This window comes from Amblyomma maculatum, unplaced genomic scaffold, assembly GCF_055883805.1.
Source record: "Amblyomma maculatum isolate TAMU_Amacu unplaced genomic scaffold, ASM5588380v1 scaffold_23, whole genome shotgun sequence".
NCBI lineage: Eukaryota > Metazoa > Arthropoda > Arachnida > Ixodida > Ixodidae > Amblyomma > Amblyomma maculatum.
The window spans coordinates 94,685-105,843 of NW_028146748.1; the positions used below are offsets into that span (position 1 = coordinate 94,685).

The 11,159-nt window shown below is 43.6% G+C and overlaps 1 long non-coding RNA gene and 1 pseudogene across 1 annotated transcript; both read right to left on the reverse strand.

The window, feature by feature from the left end:
• Window positions 1-1,138: 1,138 nt before the first annotated feature.
• On the reverse strand, window positions 1,139-1,315 carry LOC146171038 (U2 spliceosomal RNA; annotated as a pseudogene).
• A 2,469-nt stretch (window positions 1,316-3,784) lies between these two features.
• Window positions 3,785-6,152, reverse strand: LOC146171039 (uncharacterized). Its single transcript, XR_014702885.1, has 3 exons — window positions 5,966-6,152; window positions 4,896-5,050; window positions 3,785-4,158 (listed from the first exon to the last, which is right to left on the reverse strand). It is a non-coding gene; the product is annotated as an uncharacterized LOC146171039 (long non-coding RNA).
• Window positions 6,153-11,159: the final 5,007 nt, after the last annotated feature.

Consider the following 11,159-nt stretch of genomic DNA (forward strand, 5'->3'; position numbering starts at 1 on the left):
GCCGCTCGCCTCGGCACACATTCGCAATGCCCGCTCCATGGTATCACGCGTTCATGGAAAACATAATACCAGCGAAGCTTATGCTATGTCTCATGATGCCCGCACTATCAAATTTTAGCGATAAAACGCACTATATTTTCTGATTGCTTCCGGATTTCCCGAGCTGCTAGGCGTAGCGAGTTCGCCGCCTTTGGTTGGCATGGGGACTAGACAGCGGAAAGCGCGGAAGGTTCAAACGAGGTTTCCCAGCCTCGGCCTGGATTGACAATTTGCCGATTTCGTCTTGCCTGACAAATTTTACACAAATATAGTACTTTTTGATGAATAACATTGCGTTGTTGGCTCTTTTATATTTAAATGTTTTTCTTTGGTTTACTGTTGTGGCGCTGCAATCGACGAACGCAAGCCAGACTCCACGAAAACCCCTATTCCAAAACTCGCCACTCGGCTAGTACGTTGCGCCGCCGCGCGCTATTTCCTTGGGGGCCCCAAGCCTTGAGTCCCCCTATTCTCAAACTTCATAATAAGGCAAAAGCCTTTATTGCCTCGTCGTTGTCGCCAGAAAAAGTGTCACGCTTTTGCCGCGGCTCCTAATGGTCGAGATGGGAAGACGTCATGGAGGTCTCCACCAATCACAGAGCAACACCACAGTAGGCGCAAATGCGTCACCTATATGGCCATGTCAATAAATGATCAGTTGCTAATTAGTAAGTAAATAGTTAGAAAAAAATACACAGATTGCTGATTATTAGCTAATTATTACTCATTATATGCTAGTTAAACTGTAATTACTAAATATTTACGGTTGCATAATTAATTAATTTATAATTACTACCGCGTTCTTTGTAAAATTAAGCACACAACAGTAAAAGTCGGAAAAAAGTTCTAAAAAATTAAATAAGTAAAGAAGAACGATAGACAATTTGGGCAAGTTGGTAGCGATTCATATTGGAAGGGCACAGCGCAAAACTACACGGGACGAAAGGAAGAAGCGCTCGTGTGTACGTCTTCTTCCTTTCATCCCGTGTGTTTTTGCACTGTGCCCTTCCAATATTAAAAAAATAAAGCAGCAAGCTCGGGTGAAAAGAATTATTTTTGCTGAATTTATAATTGCGATTGTCTTCCCTCAAAAGGGGGAAGTCGCTGGTCCGGTCCCGGAGGTAGTGCAGTACCGGGTCGACCCATGGCGGAAGTGGGGAAAGCCCCGAACGCTCCGCCGCGCTACGAAAATCAGTTTAATACCATGGGTACAAATAAAACCGTAACAGATATTAAGCTGTTAAGAAAAGAGATGGCTTTCGAAAATGATTGGGATATTGGAACCAGGAAATCGTCATGGGCTCCCTTGAGCGGGAGCATCCATAAGGGGGGAGGGGGATCTCCAGGTTTTCAGTCTTCGGTATGTCAGTGTAAATGGGAGACATCCCAGTTCCGTTGGCATACAAAAGACCCGGCGCACAAAAGATCAGCCATTCGCGTAGTGTTGTGACGTGAAGGTCCGGTGCCGGAGCACCGCTCCCCCATGCCAGTCGTTCAGGGCACGCAATCATCCGATGGGCAACGGGGACCCAAGCATTGCCGGGAAAGGAATGGTTAAAGGCTAGTTCTAAGAACCGAGACCTTGAGCAGAGCCCTGACCCCTAGCATCGATCAAAGGGCTACACTTGGCCAGAGGCCGAGATATATTGACCCGCAGGTCTAGTACTATATTTTGATCTTAGCCAATAGGCCGACAAGCGAAAAAATTAACTGCGGTTTGATCCTATCAAAAATATGTGCCCAAAAGGCGCCACTTATCGGCATTTGCAGAAACAGCGCCGGTCCACCGCTTTTCAGTAGTAGCACTTCTTCTATGGTTTGCCAGATGACGACACATCCCTCAGAGGAGATCCTTAACCAAACCATTCCCTAGCACCCTAATTAATAGACCCACACGCAATGACGCACGGAAAAGTAACCCCAAGTGTCACTGCGTGCACGAGCCGCCCAACAATAAATTAAGACAGCGGCAATGACAGGATTGCTTGTGAAGCGTACGAAAGCAGCGAGCTCGGGTGAAAAATATTAGTTGGTCTCACATTGGAATTGCCAGTGTCCTTCCGCCAACAATGGGGAGTCGCTTAGCCTCTCCCGGAAGTAGTGCAGTACTGGATCGACCCTTGGCGGAGGTACGGCAAGGCCTGTACACTCTGCCGCGCTACAAAAATTAGTATAATATCAAGGGTACAATTAGAACCAGAAACAGATATATGCTGTTGAAACAGTGTTTTTCAGAAATGTTTTGAACATTTACAAGCAATGTTTTATTGCAGACACCTACAGTTATTATGGCAAACGCCTTTATTTTCTCATCGGTGTCGCCAGCAAAAGTGTCACGCTTTTGCCGTGGCTCTTATTGGTCGAAACGGGAAGATGTCATAGAGGTCTCGACCAATCACAGAGCAACATCACAGTATGCGCAAATGCGTCCCTTATATGGCCATATGTCAATCAATGATTAGTTTATGAATAATTATTAAAATAATATTATACACAACCCTATGGAAAATCCCACCATAGAATTACCATAGGACCATCATCTGTAATTGTGGGATTATGGTCTTTAGAGTGGAAAAATGGTGGCCATGATCCCTTTTTGGTGTCCATGATGGGCATGCTTTATGGTGTTCAATCACGACCACCATACTGCACACATCATGACCACCGAAAAACAACCTTGGCCACCATTTTCCACTCTAACCACAATAAACCCGACTTCGTGGCGCCATGCTGGCGATGGTAGCAAAATGGTGTGCATGGTGCGTAGTCTTGCTTCTGTGGTGGATATGGTGGTTATGGTTCCCTATGGTGGGGCCATTGTGGGGCAGTCTTGGTGTCAAGGTGGTCAAGGTGGGCGGTAATGAAGAATGGCGGCCAACTTGGCTCGCACATCTCGTGCTTAGCGCATCATGGCGGTGTGGTAAAACGAAGTACATAGATAATGTCTGACGTATCGAGTCCATTCCTGAGCATTAAAATGCACGAGGTAGAGGTCCTAAAGCTACGTACGTTTGACAACTATACCATTTATTCTACTTGCCGTATTCCCCGCAAGTGGACAAGTCAGCGTGCAGGCTATATCCAAATGTACATCGGATGCTACATCGGATGTGGTGACCGCAACGAGGAGCTCACTGGTTTTTCACGCCTCCTCTGCCTTCCCACAAACTAAGCAGGTTGGTGTCTGCATTGGCCGGTTATGCGCGGTGGTTGTGCACCCACGCAAATGACAGCGACAGTGCCTATGATTCGCACATTGCTGTGTAGAGCGTGCTTGTATAATCGCGAGCCGCCCGTTTTCAATGACCGTCCATCCGCGAGGACTGGCCTAGGAAGATGATTTTATCTTGAAAGAGAACAAATGACTTTATTTGTAAAACATTATACGTCATAGCTAAGTCAACAGGTATACTGCCGCCGCCGCGATGTCTACGAACGGTGACCAGAGCTGGTGAGCGAAGCGGTACACGGCCTCGGAAAGCCAGAAACATGAAATATCCGTTCAGGTAAGCTTCGCTTGTAAACTGAGGGAAACTTAGAGAAGCTAGGGTCGCTAGAAATAGTGCTTGTCTCTCGTCCGCCGGCCCCGATGGAGGCGGCCGCTGAATGATCCCTTACAAAAATGTCTATGATCCCTTTATGCGATGTCTTTAGACAATATGATCATAGAAGCTATCGACCATCAAAAGAAAGTCTTTAGAACACGTATTATCTATGTATGACCTCCCTTCCGACAAGTGGCCACAGTAATTGAATAGAATGTATTTACATAGAACGTATGTCTATCTCCTATGATTAGCCTATTGATAGCGTAGATGGACACTGTAACGACTGTGTTCTGATAATTGGCCACCGTTATTTTAAAGAATCGTGTTCATACAATATATTAGTATCTTGTGTTATGCTAACTATATTTCAAGTGTCCAATAATAATGTGTACTTTACTCACTGCTCACATGCGTGTAATATTTCGTGAAAAGTGAGAGTGGTTAAAGAAGCAGATGCAAATTCATACCTTCATTTATTGCACAATCCCTCGACACAGAAACACTTGGTTTCCGATGGCAACGACATTGTGTGTTTGATGTAGCAGCCATATCAAATTTATCATGGTGTCACCTATAAAAGAAATATACATGCTCAAAATTTCTCTGCCAATTTCACACGCTTTGTGCCAGCATCACACACATCTCTCTTCCCTCAGATGCCTCTTTTTCCTCAAAATATGCTAACAGGTTTCCAACGACTTTCTGTACAAACTAGTACCTGCTAAACACCCTCAGGAGATAGAGACTATTGCTGTGTTTAGTTGTATTCCTTTTGATCCTCTATATCATTCGACATTAGTTTATCACAATAGGGGCCCAGGAAACAAAGGAGTGAAATTTACATGCCAGTATGCTTGGTCATCGCATAAACTCTCTCCTCTGCCATTTGCTACATCAAGCAAATACACGTTGAGCGGCAATGTATCAGTATGTATACATACATTTGGTGCATGCTACCAGCAAGCGATGCCACTATGCCTGTTTGCTCCCATTTTTCCTGAGTGATGCCTATGTTAGCCATAACAGATAACACACACCTAAGTAATTACTGAAGGAGACCAGCTACACCAAGCACCTAGGTGAATACAAGAGCAATGATAGGGAATGATGAAGTATATTATAGTTACCCTACAATATGCAGTCACACATACTTTTTGCTACATATGCAGGTAACAAGTCATATGCTACATATGCAGGTAACAAGAGAGTAAGAAAATTAAAAAGTGCCACTCATGCCCATCTTTTCCTTTCAAGAGCTTGTCACCAAGGTAAATTCTTTATCACATATGAAAGCAAAATTTAGAATACCTTTCTTTTATAAGAAGTCCACATGGATGCTGAAGAAACTACGCTGCTACGTCCCACTGCTACTTGTCCCGGAAGTCAGGTTGCCTTGCTACTTGTCGGCACAGACCACGGCAACAGGGTGTCTCCAGATATGGTCGAATGAAGCAACAAGAGGACTGCATGTACATATGAGAACACTAGTCAGAACAGCACGAAGAAAGATTTTTTGAATAATAAAGGAAAAGTCAAATGCACAAGTAAAAGAAACATAGGAGGAGTATTTCATATGGTTGCTGAGTGACAGCATGAAAAGCCCAGAATTGGAAACGCAATGCTCCACTGAGGAAAATTACATAATCATAAAATACATAAATACATAATAATCTAGGTAATCTCAGGAATAGTGGCAAGTATTATGTAGGCACTATCTTTTGGAGATAAGTGGAAAGACAAGTCAGATGGGGTGGTAAAAAATGACTGGTTTGGTTTATGGGGTTTAACATCCCAAAGCAACCCAGGCTATCAGAGATGCTGTAGGGGAGGACTTCACAGCGTTCGACGAGCTGGGGCTCTTTAACGTGCACTGACATCGCACAGGACATGAATGCCTTTTTGCTTCAATTTTGAGCTTACTGCTGAACTGGTCGTACCCAAAAAAGGTTGGCGCTACTTTTATTTAAATTTAGACATGGTCCTTTTGAGGATACAAGACTTGCATGTGTCCCAGGCACATTCAGGGAGACACGTTGGCCCTGTACAAAGGCTTAAAACGTGGAGAGCTTGTCTCATTAAAACCCACCCGGCCCCGCATAATCACTTTTTGGTACCTATTATTGCCTGCTTTGGCTCACCAATAGTAGGCTACCGACAATAGGAGCTAAATTATTTCATCCTTAAAAAATCATGCAGCTTTCTGCTGGAATATGCAGTCACACATAATTTTTGCTACATATGCAGTTAACAAGTCGTAATAGTGTATTCCCGAGAGTAAGAAATCAAGAAAGTGCCATTCATGTCCATCCTTTCCTTCAAGAGCTTGTCACCAAGGTAAAATCTTGATCACATATGAAAGACAAATATAGGAGAAATACCTGTCTTTTGTAAGAAATCTACATGGATGCTGAAGAAACCATGCAGCTACGTCCCACTGCTACTTGTCCCGGAAGTCAGGTTGCCTAGATTTTACTTGTCGGCACAGACCACGGCAACAGGGAGTCTCCAGATATGGCTCAATGAAGCATCAAGAGGACTGCATATGCATACGAGAACACTAGTCAGAACAGCAGGAAGAAAGTTATTTTGAATAATAAAAAAGGAAAAGTCAACCGCACAAGTACAGAAACAAACAAGGAATAGTTCATATGTTGCTGAGTAACAGCATAAAAAGAGAAGCACAGAATTAGAAATACAATGCTCCACAGAGGCAAACTACAGTAAAATGCTTGTGCACAAAATTACCTTCTAGAGTGGAAGATTCAGTGATATATGCAAGGGGTTACGTTTATCTATTTTGCATGCATACCGTACTATAGGAATACATTACTGTCTGGGAAGTCAACCTCCACACCACCAGGTATCAAACTATTTCACAAGTTTCTGAAAGATTTCTATGCAATGACAGGAAGATCTTTCACTATCACAGTTGCAAACAACACTAAAATCTAATGAGCCCATGTATGTTTCTCTTAAAAATGTGCGGACGAAGGAAATGTAGTTGCTGCTCCTTTTATTTATTTACTTGTAACTTATACTGCATCATTTCCAGCTATAGCATGCGTGAACACAATGCAAACAAACAATAGAGGTGAGCAAGCTTATCTAAAGATTTAGAATGACTTTTTCTAATAAAATGAACAGAAATCATTTAACTAGCCATGTACAGGAGACAATGCATGTACAAAATTTAAAATAATTTAAGGCGCAAAAAACAGAGACACAAAGGTAAGTGACAGGACGAAGCGCCAACTCCCAACTGATCTTATTGCGTGCAAGAAAACGTACTTAAATAGTTTTGTAGTCACATGCGTAGGTGTCACCTAAAGCTCAGGAACGACCTGATAAGGCGCGCTCCAGGAATATCTTTTCACAGTTATATAAAACAATTGATGTGTCGCTTACGCACATGTCGCCTTTCTTTTTGATATAAAATGCTTCTATCAATTCCCTGGCATTCTTATCTTTGCTTTTGCCCAGAATGCGCACATCAGTGAAGCATGGCTCACAATTGCGGGACGGACATTCATTAATGTGCTAGTTATATGGGTGCCTTCCTTGTTCTGTTGTACGTTTCTCTCATGTTCCCTCGTCCGCTCATTCAGGCACCTGCCTGTCTGACCTATGTAGAAGTGGCCGCAAGACAGGGGGATTTCATATACAACCCCTTCAGCACATTTCATGAACGGTCTCCTGTGGTTCGTTCCGCAGCCTCGTTCCTTGGTATTTTCTTTATCGGTACGGGAGCAAAGACCACCTAGCTTTCTCGGTGCAGAAAAGGTGAGCCGCACACCATGGCGGCTGGCAACTTTTTTCAAATTATGGGCCACACGATGCACGTGTGGCACCACCACTGGTCTTACCTCATCTCGAGGAACCTCCGGCCTAGCTCTACCAGTACTCTTCTTTGTCTTGTTTAGGAGACATTCAGCCACCGCGGTCACGAGCGAACGGGGGAACCCGGCTGCAAAAAGCCTAGTCAATTGGTGATTAAAACTGTCCCGCATTTTGTGAAGGCATGACGTTTTGAGTGCCGATTCTAGGCAAAGCGAAGCAATCCCGCGTTTCACCAGTTTAGAATGGCAGGAGTCAAAGGGTAACAGCTGCTTCTTTGCACGCGGGGAATATGTCCAACAAACCCGATCACCACAGAACTCCAGCTTCAAATCTAAAAACTGTAATGAATGGTCATGGTCAGGTAGTTCGTGTGTGAATTCCATACCTTTTCCATGCTCTTTAAAGGCAGATAAAACACTGTCCACTGTTTCCTTAAGGTTGTAAAGACCTTCTTTAGTTAAAACAATCATAAAATCATCTACATACCTAAAAACTTTAAAAACCTTGTCAATGGGTAAAACTTGCTGCAAAGCTTGGTCAATACGAGATAAAAAGATGTGACATAGCACCGGTGCCACACAGGAGCCAATGCATATGCCAGATTTCTGCAGAAAAAACTGCTGGTCAAAAGTGATAAAAGTAGATTCCAGGTAAAACTGTAATAAGGTTAAAAAGTCATCTATGGAAATACCAGCGGAGTTCTGAAAAGCAATCGAGTCATTTTCTTCAATGCACTCCCTAACGGCTGAGAACAAGGGGCCATGAGGGACTGAATAGAATAGATCTACAACGTCCACTGAAAAAGCACTTCCAACATCAGGGTTGTTTTCAAAAAGTTAACAAATTTCATTTGACCGTTTTGTCAAAAACGGATCATTGACATGCAGTTTTGACAAGTGCTTAGCCAAATACATGCTAAGATGTTTCTGCCACGTGCCTTTTTCAGTTACAATAGTTCTGAACGGCATGCTTTGCTTGTGTGTTTTGACAGAAGAAAAAACTTTGAGCGCGCTCTTTTTACTATCTCTAATCTGATTAGTAAGGGTGTTCAACCCCAAACGATCACATAAAGCCATCGCAGCCGATTTTACTTTTGTGGATTTTATAGAAATTGGAACAAAATTTTTTCTAACTGCCTGAGCTGCTCTCTCTGAGAAGTTGTCATCCGAGAGGACCACAAATCCTCCCTCCTTATCGGCTTGTAGTAGACGCAGTTCATTCTGTCTGCAGTACGACACAATGGCTTCCGTCGACATTTCCATGTTTCTTGTGGTGTTCGGATAACCAGACTTTAAAAGGGATTCAACACCCTCCAGCAGGCATTTTTCTCGCTCCTCCGATGTGGCTTTTCTTGAAATTCGTCGGTTGATGGCTAGTAGATTTTGAGACGGCACTTTTGGCTCCACTGCGTACTTCGGTCCCTTTTTCAAAACAGATTTCATCTTCTCTGGCAGATGTACATCAACCATTATCACCAATCCTTCACCACCTTTCTTCTTCTTGTCCTTTTTACTTCCCTCAGCAAACAGTTGAGCATGCACGTCCACTGTTTCTCTGTCATCTTTGAGGCCAACTTGGTGATGGACCGAAAGGTGTTCTCAGCGACACATGCAGGACTTTGAGCAAAGCAGGCAACACGCAGAAGGTCATATAAAAGACGATTCTGGCGCCAAAGCTCAGATCTGAGGATCTTGCTAATTCTCTTTACGTGACCCCAGGAAGGAAGCACAGGGCGGAACATCACACTTACTTCAACAGGGACCAGGCCGTTCTTGATGCAAAAGACGACTGTCCTAGCACGACAGGTGTTGGCGACGACATATGTGACACAATCATCAATGAGACGTGGTGAAGAAACACAAAAGGAAGGGCCCACTGTACTAGAAATATAGTCTAAAAGCACTTGCTGCTGGGCTAGTTGGTTTTGGTTCATATTTAAAATAGTTTAATGCGCAAAAAACAGACAGACACAAAGGTAAGTGACAGGACGAAGCGCCAACTCCCAACTGATTTTATTGCACGCAAGAAAACGTACTTAAATAGTTTTGTAGTCACATGCGTAGGTGTCACCTAAAGCTCAGGAACGACCTGATAAGGCGCGCTCCAGGAATGTCTTTTCACAGTTATATAAAACAATTGATGTGTCGCTTAACTTGTTGCTGGGCTAGTTGGTTCATGATCGTACGGGGAAAGTAATCGCAAACAAAGGGACAAACACAAACAAAGAGACAAACACAAGTTTGCGCTTACTTTCCCCGTACGATGTGTCGCTTACGCACATGTCGCCTTTCTTTTTGGTATAAAACGCTTCTATCAATTCCCTGGCATTCTTATCTTTGCTTTTGCCCAGAATGCGCACATCAGTGAAGCATGGCTCACAATTGCGGGACGGGCATTCATTAATGTGCTTAGTTATATGGGTGCCTTCCTTGTTCTGTTGTACGTTTCTCTCATGTTCCCTCGTCCGCTCATTCAGGCACCTGCCTGTCTGACCTATGTAGGAGAGGTCGCAAGACAGGGGGATTTCATATACAACCCCTTCAGCACATTTCATGAACGGTCTCCTGTGGTTCGTTCCGCAGCCTCGTTCCTTGGTATTTTCTTTATCGGTACGGGAGCAAAGACCACCTAGCTTTCTCGGTGCAGAAAAGGTGAGCCGCACACCATGGCGGCTGGCAACTTTTTTCAAATTATGGGCCACACGATGCAAGTATGGCACCACAACTGGTCTTACCTCATCTCGAGGGACCTCCGGCCTAGCTCTACCAGTACCCTTCTTTGTCTTGTTTAGGAGACATTCAGCCACCGCGGTCACGAGCGAACGGGGGAACCCGGCTGCAAAAAGCCTAGTCAATTGGTGATTAAAACTGTCCCGCATTTTGTGAAGGCATGACTTTTTGAATGCCGATTTTAGGCAAAGCGATGCAATCCCGCGTTTTACCAGTTTAGAATGGCAGGAGTCAAAGGGTAACAGCTGCTTCTTTGCACGCGGGGAATATGTCCAACCATTGTAACTGAAAAAGGCACGTGGCAGAAACATCTTAGCATGTATTTGGCTAAGCACTTGTCAAAACTGCTTGTCAATGATCCGTTTTTGACGAAATGGTCAAATGAAATTTTTGAACTTTTTGAAAACAACCCTGATGTTGGAAGTGCTTTTTCAGTGGACGTTGTAGATCTATTCTATTCAGTCCCTCATGGCCCCTTGTTCTCAGTCGTTAGGGAGTGCATTGAAGAAAATGACTCGATTGCTTTTCAGAACTCCGCTGGTATTTCCATAGATGACTTTTTAACCTTATTACAGTTTTACCTGGAATCTACTTTTATCACTTTTGACCAGCAGTTTTTTCTGCAGAAATCTGGCATATGCATTGGCTCCTGTGTGGCACCGGTGCAATGTCACATCTTTTTATCTCGTATTGACCAAGCTTTGCAGCAAGTTTTACCCATTGACAAGGTTTTTAAAGTTTTTAGGTATGTAGATGATTTTATGATTGTTTTAACTGAAGAAGGTCTTTACAACCTTAAAGAAACAGTGGACAGTGTTTTATCTGCCTTTAAAGAGCATGGAAAAGGTATGGAATTCACACACGAACTACCTGACCAAGACCATTCAATACAGTTTTTAGATTTGAAGCTGGAGTTCTGTGTTGATCGGGTCTGTTGGACATTTTCCCCGCGTGCAAAAAAGCAGCTGTTACCCTTTGACTCCTGCCATTCTAAACTGGTGAAACA